The 11,355-nt window shown below is 37.2% G+C and overlaps 1 protein-coding gene across 3 annotated transcripts in view; it reads left to right on the top strand.

The window, feature by feature from the left end:
• Window positions 1-978: 978 nt before the first annotated feature.
• LOC145693640 (uncharacterized) overlaps window positions 979-11,355 on the top strand; it is a 389,003-nt gene continuing 378,626 nt past the window's right edge. For 2 of the 3 annotated variants that reach the window (XM_081769825.1, XM_081769827.1), the window contains exon 1: window positions 979-1,576. The gene's annotated coding sequence lies outside the window, so the exon portion shown is untranslated. The remainder of the gene's footprint in view (window positions 1,577-11,355) is intronic. The other variant, XM_081769829.1, reaches the window with a different exon arrangement.

Here is an 11,355-nt window from a genome sequence, read left to right as displayed (position 1 = left end):
TGGATACAGTTTTTAAAAAGAAAGCGTAATTTTAAAAACCTGAGTCCAATATTTCATTGCAATCGTTTTCTATTTTTAAATTAGAATGAAAAATAAGCATAATGATTTACCACAGGGAAAACCCAGTGATAGAGCTTTTTTTCTCTGTGAGAAGGAGATCAATAATCACAGAAAAAATACCACTGTGTTTTATATTTACAAATAATAATATCTGTAAGTGTGTCGCGAGAATCCAAGTAACACCCGTAGTGTGCCGCAAGTTAAAAAAGGTTGGGAAACGCTTTCATATCGGGAAAATAGGGTGTGGACAATTGTCCCCCTGAGTTTGATATATATATCTATTGTACAGTGATGTACTAATTAAAAGTGTGGAACTTATATAGGAAGAGAATCTCCCGCCCGCAGGCAAAATCTGAAATTTCGGTGCTAGACGTACAATCTTTCACTAGGCTCAACCACTTTCTCGACCACCCACGAGGAACACACCTACATGTTGGGAATGAAAACTCTTATTTTGAATTGTTTGTTTTAATATCAAACATTTCTATACAGAAACATTTGAGCATGAAGCAAGATATAACTGTTCAATTAAGATCTTCGCCCATTTCAGCATCCGACAGCAAAGATGAAGAATAAGGACAAAATGGCGATCTTTGTTCTAAAGAAGAAATTACTGATTCTCACCGTAATTATGAAATTCGTATATACCTAGGTGGAATGAAGAGAAGAGAGTGCTCACATCCAGCAAGCGAAGCTATACTTCCAGCAGAGCGGACGTTCTCCAGTGAGGCAGAGAAGTATTTCTCGAGAGCTGCACTTCAACCAAAAGTCACGTGTAGCACCAGCAACAGGTTTTCCAAAAGGATTTTTATTTTTACCTCTCTTATTTTTTTTTATTTTTTTTTTTTTAATTCTGTTCAAAGCAAGTAGATGAGGTACGTACAGAGAGAGACGAAGGAGAGAAACACCACCGGTTATTTCAGCGACCGTCTGTCTGCCTGCCTTTCGGCTCGCGCTCAGACGAACCTATCCGAAAAGACCCGAATGAACGCAACTGTTAGCTTCGGAGTATATTCCAGCTATAGCCAGTGAGCGAAGGGGTGAGCGATCTCCATGAGTTTCTGCTGAATGCCCCAACCCACCAGCGGAGTTAGTAGTTGTCTGCTTGGTAGTCATTGTATGTGTTTGGTGTAGTGGACACACAGTACAGGAGCTAGGAACCACACGAGAACAAAGGTAACCGAAAAACATCAAAAGAAGACAAAAAATAATTCTTGCAATTTTTTGTGTTCCGGAGTCACGAAAGTTCTTGCAGGATAATTTAAACGTCTTTTTCAAGTGATAACAGTTCTGAGTGTGCTTTTATTGTGAAATTGTTAAATTTATGTTTATTTTCGAAGTTCTAGAGAAGTGATCACTTTTTTGTCTGTGATATGAGCCGGTGACCGAAAGAGGATTCAATACAAGACAGTTTGCGTGCGTGTGTGTGTGTTTTTGAGTGATATTTCGAGGTCTAAGAACCGCGCGCATTGTTCCTGAAGCAAACGACCAGCGGTAGATCTATTCGTTTCTTCAGGTAAGTGCTGATAGAAGTCCATTACAGCGTAATTTTAGCTATAATATAATTGTAGACTATAATCTCTCGAAGACTCTGTGGTTAACATACGTAAAGAATGGATAAGTATGATTCCTGGATATTCCAGACACTCGATTCTGGGCATTAAGCAGAATTGTATTTTTTGATATTAAGTTCGATTGTAATCAACAATATTCTATCTTTTATTTAACCAAAAGGCATCAATCATCATTCGTGGCCGTCCATGGAGGTTTCAGAATGTTCAGAATTTTCAATGTGGTTCTATGGTACGTCAATGAAAACATAGGGCAATGTTGTATAGTTACCAGATATAAAGAAAAGAGCCCTCTATATTCCCTTGTCCTATCAAAATATGTCGAATAATAATTTCTAAATATAATGGGTATTCCTTCCCCAGCGATTTTTAATGGCTGTGATCTTAATGCTTACATTTTCTGCTGGATCATACAAAAGGCATATGGTTGGTTATATTCCAAGCAGTCACTTCCATCTAATAGTGAAGATCTGTATTCACGGGAGTATCGGTTTGATACCTGGAAATGGTTATAGTCTCTTTTTAATATTATTAATTCCAGTAGTGACTTCCGTACGGTAGTTATTCTCTTCAGTTGCAAGTGCTTGGAGACAGTGGTGATTACAGATTTTCCCGTTTGGGGAGGGGGAAGTGCCAAATACATAGGGATGAAAATATTGATAATCCACATCGAGCGCGATCGGCGATACAGCTTGCACGGGCAAGGGCGCCGATTTCTTTGTAAATTGGGGGGGGGGGGCATTCAGATGCAGAAGGCATAGATATGAGGATTTTTAAGACAAATTGCATTCAAATTATGCCAAATATTGTATATTTATAAATACAATACGGGGCCCACATAAGCTTTGGGGGGCTCCCGGGCCCCCTCGCCCCCTCCCCTAGGATCGGCGCCCTTGTACACGGGGAATGAATAATTTTCAGGCCATCGCTGAAATCGTCACTTCTTGGAAATAATTATTTCCTCAGCGTAAGATGGGCTATTAGTCTTGCAACTTTTGTATGTAAAAATGGTGCTTTTCGTAAATACATGAATTCAGAGATCAATGGGTTAAGTCCTGACAAGGCCAAGTCATTCAAATCTAGTGTTTTTATTTATTTATTTCAAATACAGTGTTTTTGTTATATGATATATAGGCATCTACTCAAAAGAACATTTTCTTCCTCAGGGACAATGTGTCTTAACTCAACTGGTATTTAATGTTATTATTTAACAAATATATTGATCAGATATAAATATAGGACCTTACTGTTTTCCTCCACCATCCTCCAATTGAGCGCGTATAAGGGCGTACAAAAGGGTAGGTATTGGGATCAAAACCTCCTTTACAGCTCGAAATTCTCAAGTTTACATTGCACAAAATGGCATCTGAAAAATTGTCAAGTTCTTTTTTTAAAAAAAAAAAAAATTAAAATATGGTTTTAGGTTTTATTACTTACGAATTTTTATGCCTGTAAATTTATGCAAACATAAATTTACAATGTCCTCTATGTAGTTAGTGTCAATATAGGCCTACAAACTAAAAACCATGAACTCAGATTGTGAAAGAAATCGTAACGTTAAATGACTGATTATGCAGCTAGATCTTGTAGGATAAAGGAGATAATTATGCATGCAAGTGAAGATTCATGAAATCTATGCAGCTGAGAGAGAAATAGAAACACATAGGCGTATACACAAATAATGTGCTTGCCAAGGGAGACCGAGCCCTCCAGAAGTTTGCTTGGGCCGACGTATTTCTATTAAAATTCCCAGTGCTATCTTAATAGATGATATCTGAGGAACTTGAATGCCCCACCCCCTTTTTTTCCCAAATTGTACAGATATAGGCGTCACTGGCTGCAAATACACATTTCGCAGTTGGTTTTGGAACCTGTGGTCTGCAAGTGGTCATTGTATAATTTGATTCCTCATATGCTGGATTTAATAAATAGAATCTAAAATATGCATACAATAGGCCCGTAGCTAGAACACTTTAAGACAGGGGAATGGGAGTTAACTTGAGTTCACCTTACATTTTTGGTTGCTTATTTTTTGAATATGTATTTATTTAAACAAGCACATGAAAATTTCAAGGCGTGCCAAATAGTGTTTTGAAAATTAACAGCTTTAGGAACTGACTAAGCAGTGGCGTACGCATAACTTCGTCAGGGGTGTCGAAGCATTCAGCTTTATTCCTTTTTAAGTGAAGCGTGATTTCCATATTTTAATATAGTAAATGTTTATTTTTCCATGATTACCTGAAACACCCTTTGCGTACACTATTGATCCCAAAATATCGGGATATCCATGGGAAGTTCCGTTTCTATAAATGGACATCGTATGGAACTCAGTATATTCGTTATGGCCGGTTACGAGACTATTCTGGGCTTTTTGTGGAATAATCACAGGATGACTTTTGGACATCCAAATATGTCTAATGTCTAATAAGAAGCACACCTCATTGAAATTCAAGGTAAATTCCATTATTCTTAAGTTTATACTTTCAGTATGAATGTTCCGGGACACGTATGGAACTTGACGTTCCATTGATCCTATATAGGTTGAATCTTATTACTTTCTGCCAACCAGAATTGATTCTGTTTTACATTGGCTTCCGTCTTGGTGTTTTTCTACTAAAATGTCTCTTTCTCACCGGCTTCGTACGTAGATTCCTTGTTCTGTTATGCGCTCAAAATAAGAAAGAAACAAAGAAAACCTAGTCACCGACCTAAAAATATTATTTTTTGTTTTTTAATTAAGATTTCCTCGATAATCAATGTATTTTTTCCAATGTATAATTACTAGAATATTTGCCTTTGAAAGATGTAGGTTTGGCGGCAAAACTGGTTTGCTCCCTCCCCCCTTCTACGTATAATTAGAAACAGGACTTCGGCGAATCGATTGGTTGATTTTAGTGTAATGTCTCTTTCAGCAGCGAGGCTATATGAGACGTGGACTTACAGAGGATTCGAACCACATGAGATTCCGTCGGGAATTGAACTTGGATCTCTCGTACCAAAGATGTGTACGTTATTCTATAGCCACGGAAATTGCCTCCTTTTGAGTATCGAATTTCATAGCTTGATGAGAATCCTGCAGTTCGGGCGGGACTCCTAGCACCGCGGGATCTGCGGGTCCGTTATCGCCTTCCTGAGTGGATAATAATTTAAAATAAGAAATGGGACTATATATTTCTGAAGTTGCATTCTTCATTTACCCATTAGTTCTTTCAATTGAGGTCGAAATAATTACTTTTTAATCACAACTACTCAGAATTACAGCTCGACACCATACTAGTACATATGGTGTTCACTACAAGGCACACTTGCCGCGAGCTGGGATCGAATGAGGGACTCCACACACGAGAGTTGAACGCTCTACACTGAGCCACTGTGGTCTCAGCATGAAGTTCAGATTTCACATTAAACTATGTCATAAATTTCAAACAGAGAAGTAACTGATAAAATTCTTTTAAAATGTTGTCCTATATGGTCATAGATGGGGCCACCGTGGCTCAATGGTAGAGTGTTCACTTCTGGTGCTTGAAGTCCCTGGTTCGATCCCAGCTCGCACCAGGCGAACTTCGGGTGGACAAACACCGTGTGCGTGGGTTTTCTTAGGGTTCTTCCGTTTCCTGCCACATTACTCATTACATTCATTTCTCTTCTTTAACCTAGCCGTCCTAACCGTGGGACATAACACTGAAAAATTTCATTTCATTTCATGATCACAGATACTGGTATGCCTTATCGCCAGTAAAAGAAAAGAAAGAGAAAATGCACTATTGGTGCATTATTTATATAGCTTCTACTGTTTCAAATACTTGTTGTGTTGAATTTGTATTTTACACAGTAAAAACACATCAATTGATGCATATTGGTGCGTTATATCAATGTCCGATTCGTGTTTCGAGTGTGACAGCTACTGTATATTATCGTCTTCAATGCTTGTTTCGTTTTTATTAGGAAATGTTTTTATCCTCACAGTTATTATTGAAGCAAACTCTGAGTAACTTTCCCCGTAGCATTTACAAGCATAGTCTGACTATTGTGTAACCGATCGTTCAATGGATCATAAATCTGAGAGTTGAGATTTCCCTCCTTCTTGTAACTCAAAGACAATAGAATCCCAGAGGCCAATGGAACAGATCAATCAACGGTGTACAAAATTATATTTTGCTGTATATGATTCAGCGTCCGTGTACCTACCTCTGTAATTTCAGATCGTGAGTGCAGTGAAGTTTCCAGTAAGTTACATATTTTGCTTCGTTGTGTACAGTTTAATGATCCTTTTCCACGGCGAAGCTGCATAAAACGTGTATCCATAGGTTTATTTAACATTAAATAAAATGAGCTCTCACAAGAATCGAATGTGGGTCTCTCGCACCCAAGACTGAACGTTCACCATACAGTCATAACAAGATTAAGAGTCACGAAGAATAGTTTTCTCTTTGCCTCTGTTAAGGATCTGGTTTCATAACTCTAAAATTGGAGTAAATGAATGTAGGTTTTAATAAATTAATTCTTGTATTTATGTTAAATCCCTAATCTTAGTTTTTAGTTTTTTTTTTTTCTTTTCACTTCAACCTTCTGTTTCCAGTTCTCATATCCAATTTAAACACCGAGGATAATACCTTATCCAACCATACCTTATCCAACCTTATACCATACCTTATACCAACCATACCTATACCATACCTTATCCAACTGATGAAATAACCCAAGGGTGCCCATCCTTTAGTGCCTTGAGTTGCAATCCCCGAAAATTACTAATCTGGGTCCCAAAATAACTATTCTTCATCTCAAATTGACCATTCTTCTTTCAAAATTACCTATCTGGCTCCAAAGTCCAAAATTACCATTCTTCCCAAATTTACCATTCTCCTCCAAGAAGAACCAATCTGGCACCCAAAATTACCATTCTTCCCCTTCAATTCACCAATCTCCTCCCAAAATCACCAATCTCCTACGAAAATCACCAATCTGGTCCCCAAATTTAACATTCTTTCCCTCAAATTCACCATTTTCCTAAAAAAAAATTACCAATCTGGCCCCCAAATTTACCATTCTTCCCCCCAAAATCACCAATCTGGCCCCAAAATTTATCATTCCCCCAAATTCATCATTCTCCTCCAAAAATTACCAATCTGGCCCCCAAATTTGTCATTCTCCCAAATTCACCATTCTCCTCCCAAAATTTATTTATTGAAACAAAAAACAACAGGTATTATACCCAAAATTACCAATCTGGTCCCCAAATTTTCCATTCCTCCTTCCAAATTCATTGTTCTCCAATTTTATTATATCATTTTCAGTGAAAAATTACGCCCCGTAAATGTTCTCATGGGTGCGCATGGGGGCATCTCTGACAATCCTTCTCAGGCAAATAATCCAAATTTGCTTTCGGGCAGGACACCTACAGAAACCTTTACTTACCTTCTTTCATACGTTATACTGTTATTGCCTAAAGATGTACAGAGAAGGACATACGCTGATCCCAGGTATAGTAAAACCAGTTAAATCACTTCAAGTGCACAAAAATACATAATGATATAAAAAACACTGTGGGACAACTCAGTTCTTTCAGTTTCAACCGTCGCCAAATGGATATCTGAGTCGTAAACACTATAATAATAATAATAATAATAATAATAATAATAATAATAATAATAATAATAATAATAATAATAATAATAATAATAATAATAATGTGTTGCAATGTCATGGGCGTTTATAAAATGTGTCGTCGGTCAAAAAAGGTTGGGAACCACTAGTTTAGTTCAAGCTGCATACCAGTTATCTTGTAATGCTGGATCAATACGCAGAGTAATCAATTATCTGTTTATATATGAACAACGCTTATATCCACTTCCGCTAAATTTCTTTACCCATGATAGCCCGACTTGATATTTCCTGATAGAGTTGTTGTATACCAATTAAAATCTTTTATTTATTAACTCTTTGTCAATCATTTGTGCGGTGATTCACGCAGTGTCAGCAAAAGGGTTGAAAGCCCTTGGAGGCTATTTGCTAAAATGTCCCGTTCATTGGAATTTGACTTTTCGCTGTTGACATACTTCCAACGCGAGATCTTGTATTCAAACAGACAACTTCTAAGCTTGTACATACATAGTTGTATTCAAAAATAGTATTTCCCTGTCCTTGGAAAATTACAAAAATTCAGGGTTTTCTCTCCCATTCTATTTACACATACTTATGAACACATGTCAAAGAGAAAATAAAAATAATAAAAGTAGCAGCTTCTTGCTTTCAAAACAGTTTTTGTTTGTTTGTTTGTTATGGTTCATGTCACATTTTAGTACCGAAATTAAGTGAACCATGCACATACAGTGTAAACCTAGGGTTTGACCCACTTTCACTACTCCCAGATATCGAACCCAGGATTAAACTATGAAACTATGAATTCATTACTATCGAATTTCTGTGGTTCCCCAATAAGCGTATAATCTATAAGTACAATTATATGCTTGTAAATATGTAAAATTAAAGTTCTAATAGCTACAAGAATATGTCAATTATACTTCAATACCCTAATATTCTCTAATACAATACACTACTTTAATATTCTAATTATTATTCAAGTGTACTAATTAGTATGGCCCATGTCTCGTCTCGGAAACGTAAATTCGAGACGAGATGACAAATTTCTTTCCAGTAGCGGACTTCGCGCACTCTCCTCTGTCATTTTCGTCCCTATTCTAACACTTACTTGTTGATATATATATAGGGTGGCCCAAAAGTAGATATATTCAGTCCCATACTGATCTGCTCACTGCATTTCATATCATTTCTTATTCTTATCAAACAGATAGACCTAGCTTCTTTATTATTTATTCTTAATGTCTTTTTTACTTATACCTTAAGCCCGGAACAGCCGAAACAAATAAACCCATAGACTAGAATGTTATAATTGATCAATACAAGGGTGTATACCTAGTTTTGGGTCACCCTGTATACGTTTCTTTTGAGTGTTCGATCTTTCCATCCCAACCCAATCTTCTTTAGAACTTCCAACAACATTTCAAATTCACGCGATCAAATACCTTTTCTAGATCAATAAATACAACATACCCTCTTTCAGTGGCGGCTTTAGCGGGTAGGCCAGGTAAACACGGGCCTACCCAAAAATTTTGAAAAATATATAAACGCTAAAAGATACTATATATATATATATATATATATATATATATATATATATATATATATATATACCACTATATGTTAATGGTTGGTAGTTATTTAACAAATAGCATCAACCACTACTGTAAAAGTAATTTCCTACTCTCATTAATCAATCAAATGTGTATGTGTATCCATAAGCGAGGGAGCGGGCCTACCCAAAATTAAAATCCTAAAGTCGCCTCTGCCCTCCTTTCCCTTTTTCTATAAACCGTTCACAGATCACCCTTAATAATCCAATTGCATCTTTTGTGTCCTTACCTCTCCTGTTCGAACTGTTCCTCCTCAACTTTTTCATTTATTCTTCCATGCAACCTTCTGTTCAGTATTCAAAGCAAAATTTTTGCTGCATGTGATATGAGACTGCTAGATCGTCATATCTCTCTAGATTCATTTCTTAGACATCGGTATCATGATTGTCTTCAGGAAGTCCTGGCCACTCTTCTGTTGGAGAATGGTAAATGCCGGTGAGAAAAGTACATTGAGGGGGGTAATAGTAAAATTTGAGGATTGTACCCAAGCCCTTGGGAAGGGATGGAGACTTCTGGGTGTATGGTATGTAAAAAACAATACATATACATTGTTTATTTGAATTTCTTATACATTGAAATTCCTGTGTGATTGCAATAAAGTAATAATAATAGTAGTAGTAAATTTACAAATAGAGATTTTACTCATTTTATATTCCTTTCCTGTCTTTATAGTATTTGAAATTTTTCAGTATTTCAGTCCTGGCTTCACGCCATCTATAATTGAAAAAGGTGTTATCTTTACTTCGGTTGGGCTCAATCCAAACAGTTTTTCTGTCTTTTCATCTTTCGTACATATGAGGAACATAATATCTTATTTAACTGCATATGAGTTTACAAGTCAATGGTATACCGTTTCGGGCCATTTCCTCTAGAGAAAATAGAGTATAATCTTTAACAATAGTATTTGGACTTGGTTGTCTATTGAATGGGAGAGGACTACAGCCTATCTTGATCTATATGTGCGTTGACCAATTTTATTTTATGTCTTTGAAAACCCTATAAACTTTACGAGATATGTGTTGAAAGACAGGTGAGAACCATTAAATTTTTAATGCTAAGTAAGTCATTAAAAATATTAGTTATAGGGCATTTCTTTTCTTTTCTTCTTTTAATAATCAGATAGAAGGCATGGAAATACATTCAAGTGTATATTGAGTAGGTTGATGTAGCTTAGGCGTGTTGTTAAGTTGATCTTTTTTTTTTTTATTGTGGTACTCTTGTATATAACTCTTTAAATCTGCGAGAATTTTGCTATGAAAACTTGCTAGAAGGGCCGCGGTGGCTCAGTGGTAGAGTGTTCACCTCTGGTGCATGGGGTCCCTGGTTCGATCCCAGCTCGCGCCAAGTGGATTCTGTGGTGGACAAACACCGTGTGCGTTAGTTTCCTCGGGGCTCTCCCATTTCCTCCCACTTTATTCATCTCACCATTCCATTCATTTCTCATAATCACCGGGGGCTGCGGTGGCTTAGTGGTAGAGCGTTCACCTCTGGTGCTAGGGGTCCCGGGTTCGATCCCAGCCCCCGCTAAGTGAACTTTATGGTGGACAAACACCGTGTGCGTGGGTTTTCTCGGGGTCCTTCCCGTTTCCTCCCACTTTCTTCATTCCACCGTTTCATTCATTACTCATCATCACCGTCTCCTTTAGCCTAACCGGCATAAGTGTGGCACGTAAAACTCAAAGATTTCATTTCATTTCAAGAACTTGCTACAAACTACAGTGAAACCTCTCTGAATGACCACCCGTCACGGCTGGATTATACTTTAAAAATTCTCGTACTCATTGCCGAAAATGGGGTTAGAGTTGAGACTAGACGCTAAACATCACAATTCTTGTCTCGTTTTCAACACGTGGGTAACACTAGTTCGTCCAAGTCTTTTGGTATCACACGCTGTTTTAGTGTTACTTGATTAACAGCATTAAAACTGTAAGTAGATAAAGTGATTGTACGAACACAGTGAAAAGTATTTATCAACTTTTAAATAAATGCAAGTCATTACACAATATAGTCCATGATAAATTTGGTTTTAATGTTGTTGGATCACACTTTTCGTTGACCTCTCGTGATGCAAAAGAATTCTGATAACTTATAGATGAATATAAGAACAAAAACTAAACCCTGAGATTCAATGCCGTTATCACAAAAGCTCTCCATTGACTTATATCTATCTTTAGCCAACTGGATCCAGTTTCTACTTCGTATTCCTATTTCTGCGAGATCCATCTTAATATTGTCCTTCCATTTGATCCTAGGTCTTCCTAATGGTCGTTTTCCGAGTGGATTTCGAATTAAAAACTTTGAGAGCGTTCATACTTTCTTCCATTCTCGCTACATGACCTGCCCATCTGAGCGTCCTAGAAGAAAAAAACAGTGTGTAAATTTGGCACGTAAATTTAGAAAATGTGTCGAGGCGAGAAAAGCTTTCCACGAATCAAAACGAGACGAGACGAGACGAGATTTGTACAACATTTATGACACGAGACAAGAAAAGTTCGGCTCTCATCTCGTCTCAC

Source organism: Thermobia domestica, chromosome 8, assembly GCF_964235325.1.
Source record: "Thermobia domestica chromosome 8, izTheDome1.hap1.1, whole genome shotgun sequence".
Lineage (NCBI taxonomy): Eukaryota > Metazoa > Arthropoda > Insecta > Zygentoma > Lepismatidae > Thermobia > Thermobia domestica.
Note: the sequence above shows the minus strand (reverse complement) of the source record. Positions and strands in the feature narration are given on the sequence as shown.